The sequence below is a fragment of the Chiloscyllium plagiosum genome, unplaced genomic scaffold (assembly GCF_037043375.1).
Source record: "Chiloscyllium plagiosum isolate Xiang-an unplaced genomic scaffold, Cpla_swu_hap1 HiC_scaffold_23, whole genome shotgun sequence".
NCBI classification, from domain to species: domain Eukaryota; kingdom Metazoa; phylum Chordata; class Chondrichthyes; order Orectolobiformes; family Hemiscylliidae; genus Chiloscyllium; species Chiloscyllium plagiosum.
Window position 1 is genome coordinate 57949292 of NW_028270161.1, and position 13264 is coordinate 57962555.

The 13264-nt window shown below is 41.8% G+C and overlaps 1 protein-coding gene across 10 annotated transcripts in view; it reads right to left on the minus strand.

The window, feature by feature from the left end:
- Window positions 1-13264, minus strand: part of nr2c1 (nuclear receptor subfamily 2, group C, member 1) — a 126945-nt gene that overhangs the window by 72327 nt on the left and 41354 nt on the right. For all 10 annotated transcript variants that reach the window (XM_087999716.1, XM_087999714.1, XM_087999712.1 and 7 more), the window contains one exon: window positions 1128-1184. The gene's annotated coding sequence lies outside the window, so the exon portion shown is untranslated. The remainder of the gene's footprint in view (window positions 1-1127; window positions 1185-13264) is intronic.

Genomic DNA, 13264 nt, shown 5'->3' on the forward strand with positions numbered 1-13264 from the left:
ATTAGAAGGATATGAGCCAAGTAGAGGAAAATGGGGTTACGTAGACAGACATTTTGGCCAGCATGGTCTAGCTTGGGCCAAAGGGCCTGTCTCCGTGCTGTAGGATTCTATGACTCTGACTCTATAATCACGAGAGTTAGTGAAAATAAAATTAAAACTCTAAAATCCAACAGGAGAGCCTTCCAAAATCAAAAAGTAGCACTCAAGAAAACCTCAAGGATACCCCTACAAATAGTTATCCACTGCCTCTGAAAATAGCATGGACACGAGGAGAATCATTTCCTGAGAACTGTGTTGCATCTTGGTTTGGATTCAGGAGAATTGAAGGAACCAGCAATATCATGTGAAGCATAGGGGAACTGTTGGATGGAAATAGAACTGGAACAGGAAGTATTCAGTTGAGATGTTATGGTTTTAAAGTATAAGAGCTTTTAAAATATAGTGTTAAAGCTAGTAGTACTTATCTTGTTCACCTCTTGCAAGGCAATAAAGAATTCTTTTTGAAGCACAAAAACTTGTGGTGTAATTTGTTTGGTTAATAAATGAAAGTTTCAATTTCTTTTTTAAAATTACTGGTGTCTAAGTTGGACCACAACAAGCCAAACAAAGTAGTAAAATCAATTCTAGTAAGCTTTATGATAGCAAGCAAGCATGGTACTATTAACAGGTGTACTGCAACACAAGAACACTTCCACATTGCAAATGGCTATAAGCTAAGCAAAAGTAAAATGTACTATAAACAAGATTAGCCACATACTAATCCATAAGACGTTTGACACAGACTGTTCATATTTTCCTTAATGCATTAGCACTACAGTTAAGAAATAAAATTTTTAGATTATGTGACTTTTCTTCATTTTAAAGCCAATAGTATCTATTTTAACAATGGAACTGTGTGCTAAAGGGAGCTAATGCACACTCTTCATTCAAGTTGTCTCAATAACTGATTGAAGGACCTTTGTTATACAATATCTGTATCAAATATGGAAACCTTTCTGGAAATAATTGAACATGGTATGTTTAAGCAGTATGTATTCCATTTATAAACTCATTGCAAATGTGTAAGCTGAAATCAAGTTACAGCTTCAGTTGTGTACAAGTTTGATACAGAATTCTCTGCTGCTTACCGTTCTTTATCCTTCCTTCTCCAGCCCAACACTTCAGACGAATGACACCCTATTAATCTGCAGGATGAAACAGACAAGAAAGTTGGATACTTACTAGCATTTCAAAAATATTATTATTCAACTGCTGTGATTTAGCAATGTATTATACAAAGATCTGCACAACACATCGCAAAGTGGTTTACAACTAATGAATTACTTTTGAAACATAGTGACTGTTGTAATCAGCTGCAGCTAATTTCTGAGGTCCTGCTGGGCTCAGAGATAAACCATAGGTCATCTACATTCAATTATATTGTTTAAGGGGAAACATTATTGACCAGAACAGTGGGGATAGCTTCCAATTCTTAGTTAATCTTTTTTATCTGCATGAACTGTCAGATATTCAAAGGCTTATCCACACACAGTGCTTCTAATGAGGTAACACTCATGCAGTATCACACTGTAATGAGAGCCTAGATTAGGTACTTGAGTCTCTGGTGTGGACATAAAGTTCAACCTGAAGGAAGGGTCAAATTTGAATAAGGGAAGCTATGCAAGCCTGAGGCACATATTGGTTGAGCTGGACAAGGAAAATATACTAAAGGGTATTTCAAGTAGGCAATGGACAATATTATGATTCCTTAATTAAACGGCTATACATCCCTTTAAGCTTCAAAATCTCAAAAATGGACAGGAATTCCCGATGAAAGACTTTTGCCCAAAACATTGATTCTCCTACTCCTCGGATGCTGCCTGACCTGCTGTGCTTTTCCAGAACCACACACTCGACTGTAATCTCCAGCATTTGTAGTCATAACTTTCTGCTGGATAGATTCTTGTTAGGCATGGGAATTAAGGATTACTGGGGGTAAATGGAACGGAGAAAGATCTTGTTGAATAATGAAATAGGTTTGAGGGGCTGAATGGTCCATATTTGCTCTAATCGCATATGTTTCCACCTCACCAGCCTCCACATTCAAAGGATGATCCTTTGCTACTTTTATCACCTGCAGTAGGATGTCACACCCAAATACATCTTCCTCTCCCTTGTCAACATTCGGGAGGGATGATTTTCGCAGTGACACCCTGGCCCACGCCAATCCGTTCTATAACACCTCTCCCACCAAAGCAATTGCAGAAGGTTTAACACTTGTCCCTTTATCTTTTCTCTCCTTAATATCCAACAATTTCCAGGTGAAGCTGCAATTTATTTGCATTTCTTTTAACTCAGTCTACTGCATTTGCTGTTCACAATACAGTCTCCTTACCCTGGTAAGGAGGGCTGCAGATGCTGGAGAGTCAAGAGTTGAAAAGGGTGGTGCTGGAAAAGCACAGTAGGTCAGGCAGCATCCGAGGAGTAGGAGGGTCAATGTTTTGGGCATAAGCCCTTCGTCAGGAATGTAGAGGGGGAAGGGGATGAGAGATAAATAGGGTGCTGGGAGGAAGGTGATAGATCGATGCAGGTGGGGGTAATTGTGATAGGTCGGAGGACAGAGCAGATATGCCAGAAAGAAGATGGAGAATTAGGACAGGTCAAGAAGGCGACACCGAAATGGAGAGTTGGATCTGGGATGAGATGGAGGAGGGGAGGTTTGGAAACTAGTGAAGTCGATGTTGATGCCATGTGGTTGAAGGGTCCCAAGGCAGAAGATGAGGTGTTCTTCCTCCAGTTGGCAGGTGGCTTTGATTTAGCAGTGATCCCCTACTCCCAGTTCCTCCACTCTACCATATCTACTCCCAATTTCTCTGCCTCCACTGTATCTACTCCCAGGAAGAGCAATTCCACTCCAGGATGTCCCAGATGTCTTCCCATTTCAGAGACCGCAATTTCCCCTCCCATCTAATCAACAATGTCCCTCCAGCGCATCTCCTCCACTTCCCACACCTCCAACCGCAACAAGGGTAGAATCCTCCCCATCCCGGTCCTCACCTTCCATCCCACTAGCCTCCAGATACAGCGCATTATCTTCCACCATTTCTGCCACCCACAGACAGACCCCACCACCAAGGATATATTTCCCTCCCTACCATTCTCTCTGTGACTCACTTGTTCGGTCCACGTCTCTTACCAACCCACTCTCCACACCTGGCACCTCCCTCTGCTGCTTCAGGTGGCGTAAAACCTGCATCCACACCTTCCCCCTCACCTCCATCCAAGGCCCCAAAAGATCTTTTCACATTTGGCAGAGATTTTCCTGCACACCTGCCCACCTCATCTACTGTGTCTGTTGCTCTTGATGTGGTCTCCTCTACATCAGGAAGACAGGATGCCAACTCACAGAGTTTCAGGGAAGATCTTTGGGACATATGCACCAAACAACCCCATTGTCCTGCTGCTGACCACTTCAACTCCTCCTCCCACTCTCCTGAGGACATGCAAGTTCTGGGCCGCCTCCACCACCCAATCAAAGTGACCTGCTAACTGAAGGAAGAACAACTCATTTTCCAACTTGGGACCCTTCAACCACACAGCATCAATATTGACTTCATTAGTTTGCAAATCTCCCCTCCCTTCCCCCACCTCATCCCAGATCCAGCCTTCCAATGTGGCCCTGCCCTTTTGACCTGATCTGTCCTGTCCATCTTCCTTCCTAACAATCTGCTCTGCCCTCCCCACTGACCTATCACAATTACCCCCCCCACCTGCTTGTCTTCCCACCACCACCACCCTTTTTGACTCTTACCCTGGTGAGACCAAATGCAGACTGGGGAACTGCTTTGCGGAACACCCTGACTCTATCCATGAGCTTTAAATTGCTTGCCATTTCAATACACCATCTTATTTTCATGCTAGTGTTTCTGAGCTAGGCCTCCTACAGTGTTCCAGTGAAACACAATGCAAGCTGGAGGAACTGTACTTCATTTTCGATTGAGGCACTTTACAGCCTTCAGGACTCAACACTGAGTTAAATGCTTTCAGACTATGGTCACTTCAGTGTGTTTTTTGTATGGGTTTGCGCTCAGCACAGCTGATCTATTTTTCTGTTATTAACATCATTGTCAACCATATCACTTCTCTACTATCATTAACACCCCCTTTTGCTTTTTGTTCTGGGACATGGGCGGCACGGTGGCACAGTGGTTAGCACTGCTGCCTCACAGCGCCAGAGACCCGGGTTCAATTCCCGACTCAAGCGATTGACTGTGTGGAGTTTGCACATTCTCCCTGTGTCTGCGTGGGTTTCCTCCGGGTGCTCCAGTTTCCTCCCACAGTCCAAAGATGTGCAGGTCAGGTGAATTGGCCATGCTAAATTGCCCGTAGTGCTAGGTAAGGGGTAAATGTAGGGGTATGGGTGGGTTGCGCTTCAGCGGGTCGGTGTGGACTTATTGGGCTGAAGAGCCTGTTTCCACACTGTAAGTAATCTAATCTTTAGATGCCGATGGCAAATGGATGCCTATTGTGAAGGTACCACTTAAAAGAAATGAAGATTAAACATTCTCTTGGAAACTATCTCTAGAGGATGAATAGTCCAAAAACAAGAACAGGTTAATGTTCATCACTAAGCTAGGAAATGAGGCAAGGACTGGGGCAAGTTCCACTAGAATATTTCAAATTCTAAAATATCTACACATTCTCTCTTACAAACTCTGCTGAGCTATTTAGAACATATGAAAATCTGTACAATCAACAAAAGTTCTGGTCAATAGCGTGATGGCAATAAATGTCTATGTCACACTCAACTGCATGCGCTTTCAAAATCCAAACAATTAAAATCTTATGACTATTCAATAATTATCAGACTGTTCAATAGTCACAGGCTTCCTGAGTTTAATTGCCCACTGTTTTACACCAAATGAAGAAAAGATTAGGTTAGACTGAATGCATATTTTGTTGAATAGCCTGTCCATATTCACTTCTATTTTCATTTGTGGATCTTCACTGGGGTAAGGTATCAGATAGAGAAGATAAGAGTTACATGTTTTCAAGGCATTGCTTTGAAAATATATGTGTTATTACTGAGTGCTTTGAATTCAAAACAAAGCACTTTACTACTCTATACCACAGCAGCAAACATTCTTGCTAGACACAAAGTAAACTTTATTTGCATAGTGTAGTTGTTGTCAATCTCAAACTACCATGCAATATCATCGGTGTTTCGTCCCCTTCAGAACAACCCTTTCAGCACAATGCACTGTAATGTAGCAAGAGCAGGCTGTTTGCTCACAAAAATTGTATCAGTAGTTAGGCATGGTTAGATCAAGAGGGCAGCTTCAGATGAGCGTGATGAGAAAGGAGCACTCCTCCATTTGGTCCAGACTGGGGAGTGATTGGAGAAAAACAAAGCAGAAGTCAAAAAGTACACTCGGTGTGACCGGTCGTTTTCTTCTGAAGTCAGAATGACGCCCTTGCCTCACAATCCGGTTTCATCAGCGACCTGAGTCAATGTGTGGCATTGTGACCCAACAGGCAAAGGCACCAACCTGTCTAGTTAGTAGGACGTTAAAGGAGTTTGATATTCTGATGGTAAAATAAAAGGTCTACGAAAATTGCTGACCAAAGGAAATTGAACTATTTATCATAAGGGCTGCTACAGATGGTGCAAGAAGTGGCTAACTGCACTCATGTGGAAAGAATGCCAAAACAGCTTTACTGATCTTGAAAATTCATTTTAGAATAGAATATAGAATATCCAGGGTGTGGAAACAGGCCATTAGACCCAACAATGTCCTGCTGTGCTTTTCCAGCACCACTGATCCAGAATCTGGTTTCCAGCATCTGCAGTCATTGTTTTTACCAACAAGTCCACACCGACCCTCCGAAGAATAACCCAGCCAGACCCATTCCCCTATTCTATTATTCTACATTTCCCCTGACTAATGCACCTAACCTACATATCCATGAACATTTTGGGCAATTTTAGCAGAGCCAGTTCACCTAACCTGCACATCTTTGGATTGTGATGTGGACGAGCCAGTGTTAGGCTGGGGTGGACAAAGTTAAAAATCACACAACACTGGGTTATAGTCCAACAGATTTATTTCAAAGTATGAGCTTTCAAAGTGCTGCTCCTTCATCAGGTGGCTGTGGAGCAGAACCATAAGACACAGAATTTATAGCAAAAGATTACTGTATGTTACATATTAATGAACCAAAACCTGCAATGCATTCTAAAAGATGAAAGACTTAACAGCAATCTAGGTTTGTTCAATAGATCATTTCAGTTGCAGGACACTGCAATCTTTTGCTATAAATTCTGTGTCTCACGGTCCCAGTCCAAGCTACCTGATGAAGTAGCTGATGCTTCCAAATAAACTTGCTGGGCTATAACCTGGTGCTGCATGATTTTAAATTTTGGATTGCAGGATGAAACCGGAGCACCCTGAGGAAATCCACGCAGAGATGGGAAGAATGTGCAAACTTCAGACAGACAGTTGAGTGAGGCTGGAATCTAACCTGGGGCTCTGGCACTGTGAGACAGTAGTATTAACCACTGAGCCACTGTGCCTCCCAGCCTTTGAAAGGCTTTACTGATCAGTTTTTTAAATATTAGATTACCTACAGTGTGGAAACAGGCCCTTTGGCCCAACAAGTCCACACTGACCCTCCGAAGAGTAACCCACCCAGACCCATTCCCTATAGTTATCCCTGAATAATGCACCGAACTATGGGCAATTTAGCATGGCCAATCCACCTGACCTGCACATCTTTTTTTTGTGCTGTGGGAGGAAATCCTCGCAGACAAAGGGAGAACATGCAAACTCCACACAGACAGGAGCCCAAGACAGGAATTGAACCCAAGTCCCTGGCACTGTGAGGCAGCAGAGCTAACCACTGAGCCGCCCCTGGGGTTCAATTGGGGATCAACTGAAGCCCATTCACTGGATGCAATAAAAAATTCAATGTTTTCATCCCCTGCAGCATTTGCTTTTCATATACTGCACTGACTTATCTTCATTAAAATTAAGAAACCTACATTTTCTATGATTTCCAAATCTTTTCAGCTCAGCACCTTTTAAAAAGAAAAATGAGCTTTGTTCATCAGTATTGCTAAGCAATGATTTTCCCAGTTTTGGATGGTACAAATCATGACAGCACCATTTCTAACCAGAGAATAAATCCACAGAGGGTTGAAACTCAGCCTGCCAACACCGCATTTATTAACCCAACCTCAGACGGTATTATTTAGCCCGCAACAACCAGAGTGCCACCAATGCATCACCTCAAAACAGATCTTTAGTTCCCTTTACCATTATCAGAACATGAAATTATTTTTGCAATCTTCCAGAACTATAGATCAAGGCAATAAAAGCATTCTAATGCCACCAAGTCATAAATTATGCCACTAAACTCACTGTGTGATCCAGTTTCTTGTTAAAAAAAATGACAAGAATATTCAAAATATCAGAACTGACTAAACAAGGGAGAAGGAAAGAGGCCAAAATTAAAATAGGAAGCATACAAAATTCCAGAATCCTGAAAGAAAGACCAAATTATGCCTCATTGGGAGATCGTTATGGAGAGCTAAATAACAAGAAATTGATTTTACTGTTTTGCATATTGCACAGGAATCATGTATCCCCTGCAGAGAAAATATTTAGTTGACCATTCACAGAAGGTTTCAGAGAAGGTGGATTTGTCAACAACAGTGAATCCATCCAAATCTATCTGCTGCATGTACAGGAATTTTGCTTTTAAATTTGATTCACAGTAACATTCTAACCAGATAGAAAAGTTTGCTGATAACTTTATTGTACTGAAATGACAGAATTATCCATAAAAGGAAGGAATTATAACTTCACTGAACAGGATAACTCTTGTCACACTGTATACAGCAACAGTTACAAAGTCATAGAGATGTGCAGCATGGAAACAGACACTTCGGTCCAACCTGTCCATGCCGACCAGATATCCCAACCCAATTTAGTCCCACCTGCCAGCACCGGGCTCAAATCCCTCCAAACCTTTCCTATTCATATACCCATCCTAATGCCTCTGAAATGTTGCAATTGTACTATCCTCCACCACTTCCTCTGGCAGTTCATTCCATACACATACCACCCTCTGCATGAAAAGGTGCCCTTTAGGTCTCTTGTATATCTTCCCCCTCTCACCCTAAACCTATGCCCTCTAGTTCTGGACTCCCCCACCCCAGGGAAAAGACTTTGCCTATTTACCCTATCCATGCCCCTCATGATTTTGTAAACCTCTATAAGGTCACCCCTCAGCCTCCGACGCTTCAGGGAAAACAGCCCCAACCTTTTCAGCCTCTCCCTATAGCTCAAATCCTCCAACCGTGACAACATCCATGTAAATCTTTTCTGAACCCTTTCAAGTTTCACAACCTCTTTCCGATAGGAAGGAGACCACGCAATATTCCAACAGTGGCCTAACCAATGTCCTGTACCTCCCAACTCCTGTACTCAATACTCTGACCAATAAAGGAAAGCATACCAAACTATCCTATCTACCTGCAACTCCACTTTCAAGGAGCTATGAACCTGCACTCCAAGGTCTCTTTGTTCAGCAACACTCCCTAGGACCTTACCGTTAAGTGTATAAGTCCTGCGAAGATTTGCTTTCACAAAATGCAGCACCTCGCATTTATCTGAAGTAAACTCCATCTGCCACCTCTCAGCCCATTGGCACATCTGGTCAAGATCCTGTTATAATCTGAGGTAACCCTCTTCGCTGACCATTACACCTCCAATTTTGGTGTCATCTGCAAACTTACTAACTGTACCACTTATGCTCGCATCCAAATCATTTATGCAAATGACAAAAAGTAGAGGACCCAGCACTGATCCTTGTGGCACTCCACTGGTCACAGACCTCCAGTCTGAAAAACAACTCTCCAGAGGCTGAGGGGTAACCTTATAGAGGTTTACAAAATTATGAGGGGCCTGGATAGGATAAATAGGCAAAGTCTTTTCCCTGGGGTGGGGGAGTCCAGAACTAGAGGGCATAGGTTTAGGGTGAGGGGGGAAAGATATAAAAGAGACCTAAGCGGCAACTTTTTCACGCAGAGGGTGGTACGTGTATGGAATGAACTGCCAGAGGTCTTCTACCTTTGAGCCAGTTCTGAATCCAAATGGCTAGTTCTCCCCGTATTCCACGAGACCTAACCGTGCTAATCAGTCTCCCATGGGGAACCTTGTCGAACGCCTTACTGAAGTCTATACAGATCACATCTACTGCTCTGCACTCATCAATCCTCTTTGTTACTTCTTCAAAAAACTCAATCAAGTTAGTGAGACATGATTTCCCATGCACAAAACCATGTTGACAATCCCAAATCAGTCCTTGCCTTTCCACACACATATCCAGCCTGTCCCTTAGGATTCCCTCCAACAACTTGCCCACCACAGAGGTCAGGCTCACCGGTCTATAGTTCCCTGGCTTGTCCTTACCACCCTTCTTAAACAGTGGTACCATGTTAGCCAACCTCCAGTCTTCCGACACCTCACCCGTGACTATCGATGATACAAATATCTTAGCAAGAGGCCCAGCAATCACTTCTCTAGCTTCCCACAGAATTCTAGGGTACACCTGATCAGATCCAGGGGATTTATCCACCTTTAACTGTTTCAAGACATCCAGCACTTCCTCCTCTGTAATATGGACATTTTGCAAGATGTCACCATCTATTTCTCTACAGTCTGTATCTTGCATATCCTTTTCCACAGTAAATACTGATGCAAAATATTCATTTAGTAACTCCCCCATTTTCTGCAGCTCGACACAAAGGCTGTCTTACAGTTTGAGGGACCCTTTTCTCTCCCTAGTTACCCTTTTGTCCTTAATGTATTTGTAAAAACCCTTTGGATTCTGCTTTAGTCTCATGTCCCCTCTTTGCCCTCCTGATTTCTCTCTTACTCCTACTTCCTTTATATTCTTCTAAGGATTCACTCGATCTATCCTGTCTATACCTGACATATGCTTCCTTCTTTTTCTTAACCAAACCCTCAAATTCTTTAATCAACCAACATTCCCTATACCTACCAGCCTTTCCTTTCACCCTGACAGGAATATACTTTCTCTGGATTCTTGTTATCTCATTTCTGAAGGCTTCCCATTTTCCAGCCGTCCCTTTACCTGCGAACATCTGCCTCCAATCAGCTTTCGAAAGTTTTTGCCTAATATTGTCAAAATTGGCCTTTCTCCAATTTAGAACTTCACCTTTTAGATCTGGTCTATCCTTTTCCATCACTATTTTAAAACTAATAGAATTATGATCGCTGGCCCCAAAGTGCTCCCCCACTGACACATCAGTCGCCTGCGCTGCCTTATTTCCCATGAGTAGGTCAAGTTTTGCACCTTCTCTCGTAGGTACCTCCACGTACTGAATAAGAAAATTGTCTTGTACGCACTTAACAAATTCCTCTCCATAAAATTAGAGATCAACTCCCAATTTAAACAGAGCACCAAAGGAAATTGGACCATTTATCAGGAGGGCTGCTACAGATGGAGCAACAAGTGGCTAACTGCACTCATGGGGTAGATAGCAACAGAAGGTATTGTTGGTTTGATCTCCTCCACCAATTATGTCTGCTGAGGAAATCACTTTCCAGATTTCACTTCCACAATTTGCCTTAGGTTTTTTAAACCCAAAATTTGGCCACTCATAGATGGCGATACATCCCCTGGAGGGTAAAGATGGTCGATATCATGATGTATAAAGACATCATTCTTGTATGAGGTGTTGATTGTCATAAAAATTCACCTGGTTTACTAATATGTTTTAGGAAAGGAATCCTGCCATCCTTTCATGGTCTGCCCTGCATGTGCATCCTTTCCTGTGGGTAATTTCTGACACCATTAGAGATATTGAGATGAATATCACAAGTGTAGTTACTGACTCTTGTGGACTCTTTTGTTTTCACTGAACTAAATAAATAAGTCAAATACAAGTGAAATGGGACAATGCACTTCAATTTTTAAAATGTGTGTTTTTGCAACATGTATACATTTCAAAAATAGGATGCTCAGAACCATAAGGACAAACACAAACTTTGGACTTGAGACTATCCAGCCAGCCCATCTCATACAGGAGTGATACCTTGTACATCATGATATAGATCTTCAAAGGTTTCCCTGACATGTCAAGGGGATTGCTAGGCATCTAGAAATAGTAACATCACCAAGCAATGTAAGCAAACTGGCATTCACAAACCTGGAAGCAAAGTGCATTGATCAACCTTTCACATGTCATTTTACATACAGGGAAATAAATGATTGGATTAAATTGCTGAAGTTAAGCTGAAATATCATAGATAAACCTTTAAAAATATTTAAAGTTTAGGTAACAACATGAATAAAGGCTTGGATGAAATGGGCAAAGAAAGATTACTTCAGTTAGCTGATGGTGAGAGAACTAAAAGACAGATTCAAGGTTTGGGACAAGAGATGCAAGACAAAAGTGATGATGACTTTTCTTTTTAAGAATACAGCATGCGAACTGGAACTCCTTGCCTATGAGTGTAGTGGTAGCAGACATCATAAATGATTTAAGAGAAATCAAATAGGTATGTGAGGGAATGTGATTTTATTAATTCATGGGATGTTGGCTTTGCTGGCAAGATCAGCATTTGCTGCTCAGCCCTAACTGCACTTGAACTGAGGGCTAGCTGGGTGATTGCAGAAAGCTGTTAAGAGTCAACCATAATGCTCTGGATCCCGAGTCACATGTAGGCCTGGGCAGGAAAGGATGGCAGAATTCCTTTCCTAAACGATATTAGTAAACTAGATGGGTTTTAATGACAATCAACAATTGTTTCATTGACCTGAAAGGCCTTGACAAGTTAGACGTGGATTGGATATTTTATAATAAAGAATGACACTTTTAGGGCAGAGATCAGGAGCAATTTTTTTTTCTCTGCTTCAGAAGGCTGTAGAGGCCAGCAATTGAATACTTTTCAAGGAAATGTAGGTACATGTGTTATGCAATGGCACCATAAGTTAATCGGGAGTAGGTGGGAATGTGGAATTCAAAATACAAATAGACTAGCCATCATCACATTGATTGCTGTACAAAAATGCCATTAATGGTGTAATAAGGACCAAAATACTGAAAACATTCAGCAGTTCAGGCAGCATCTGAAAAGTTAGCATCTTGAGTTGATGACCATTATTATCTCTGCAAAATCTTAGAGATACAAATTTTAAGCAAATACAGTGGTAAGTAAAATTGGGCAAATCAGGGAAAAGAACTATGACGTGGCAAAAGGCAGAAAAGATCAAATGGCAAAAAGGGAGATCCAGCAAGGCAATTAATGATGGCAATAAGAATAAATAAAGATTGGTCTGGGAAAAGTGTTATTGGAAAAATAGGATGATTTTGAACAGCTGCTGTATAAAGGAAAATTAGGGCAGATTAGGATTTGAAATTGTTGATTCTAGAAGGCTTTATGATAGATGTGGCATTACTCCTTGAGATGACATGAAGCTTCATTTAAACACTGACGTTGAAAGTAGAGTAGTTGTTGGGCACAGAATTAAAATTGACAGATGACCGAAGCTTAGGGTCATAAATGGAGATTGCAAAGTGGTCACCCAGTTCACACCTAGAAAAGTGCACTGTAAACAGATTACAATGCAAAAACATAGTTATTCTGTCTGGAATGTGTATTTTCATAATTTGGAGGGTTATAATGGAGGAGATAAAAGTGCAGTTTCCCACTATCTACTATATTCAGTCTGCTCATTATTTGAAAGTCTCCTATCAGGTCTCTTCTTAGCCGCCTTCTCTCCAAGGAGAACAGTCCCAACTTCTTCAGACTATCTTCAGAACTGAAGTTCCTCATCCCTGGAACCATTCTTGTAAACCATACTACACACTATTCAGTGTGTTCACATCCTTCTTACCATGCAGTGTCCTATACTATACACAATACTCTAAGTGATATCTAACAGGTGTTTTATACAAGTTTGACATCACCTCCTTGATCTTGCCCTCAATGCCCCTATTAATAAAACCAAGGACACTGTGGTTTATTAATTATACTCTCTATCTACCCTGCCACTTTCAATGATCTGTGAACATATACATGCAGGTCCCTCAGCTTGAGCATCTCCTTGCCATATTCCAGTCTTCTGGCACCTCCCTGTGTCCAGGGAAGATTTTAATATTTTGGCAGTGCCCCTTCAATTTCCACAATTTCTTCCCTGAAAACCCTTGGATGCATCTCACCTGGTCTTTTGTCAAATTTAAGTACCAACT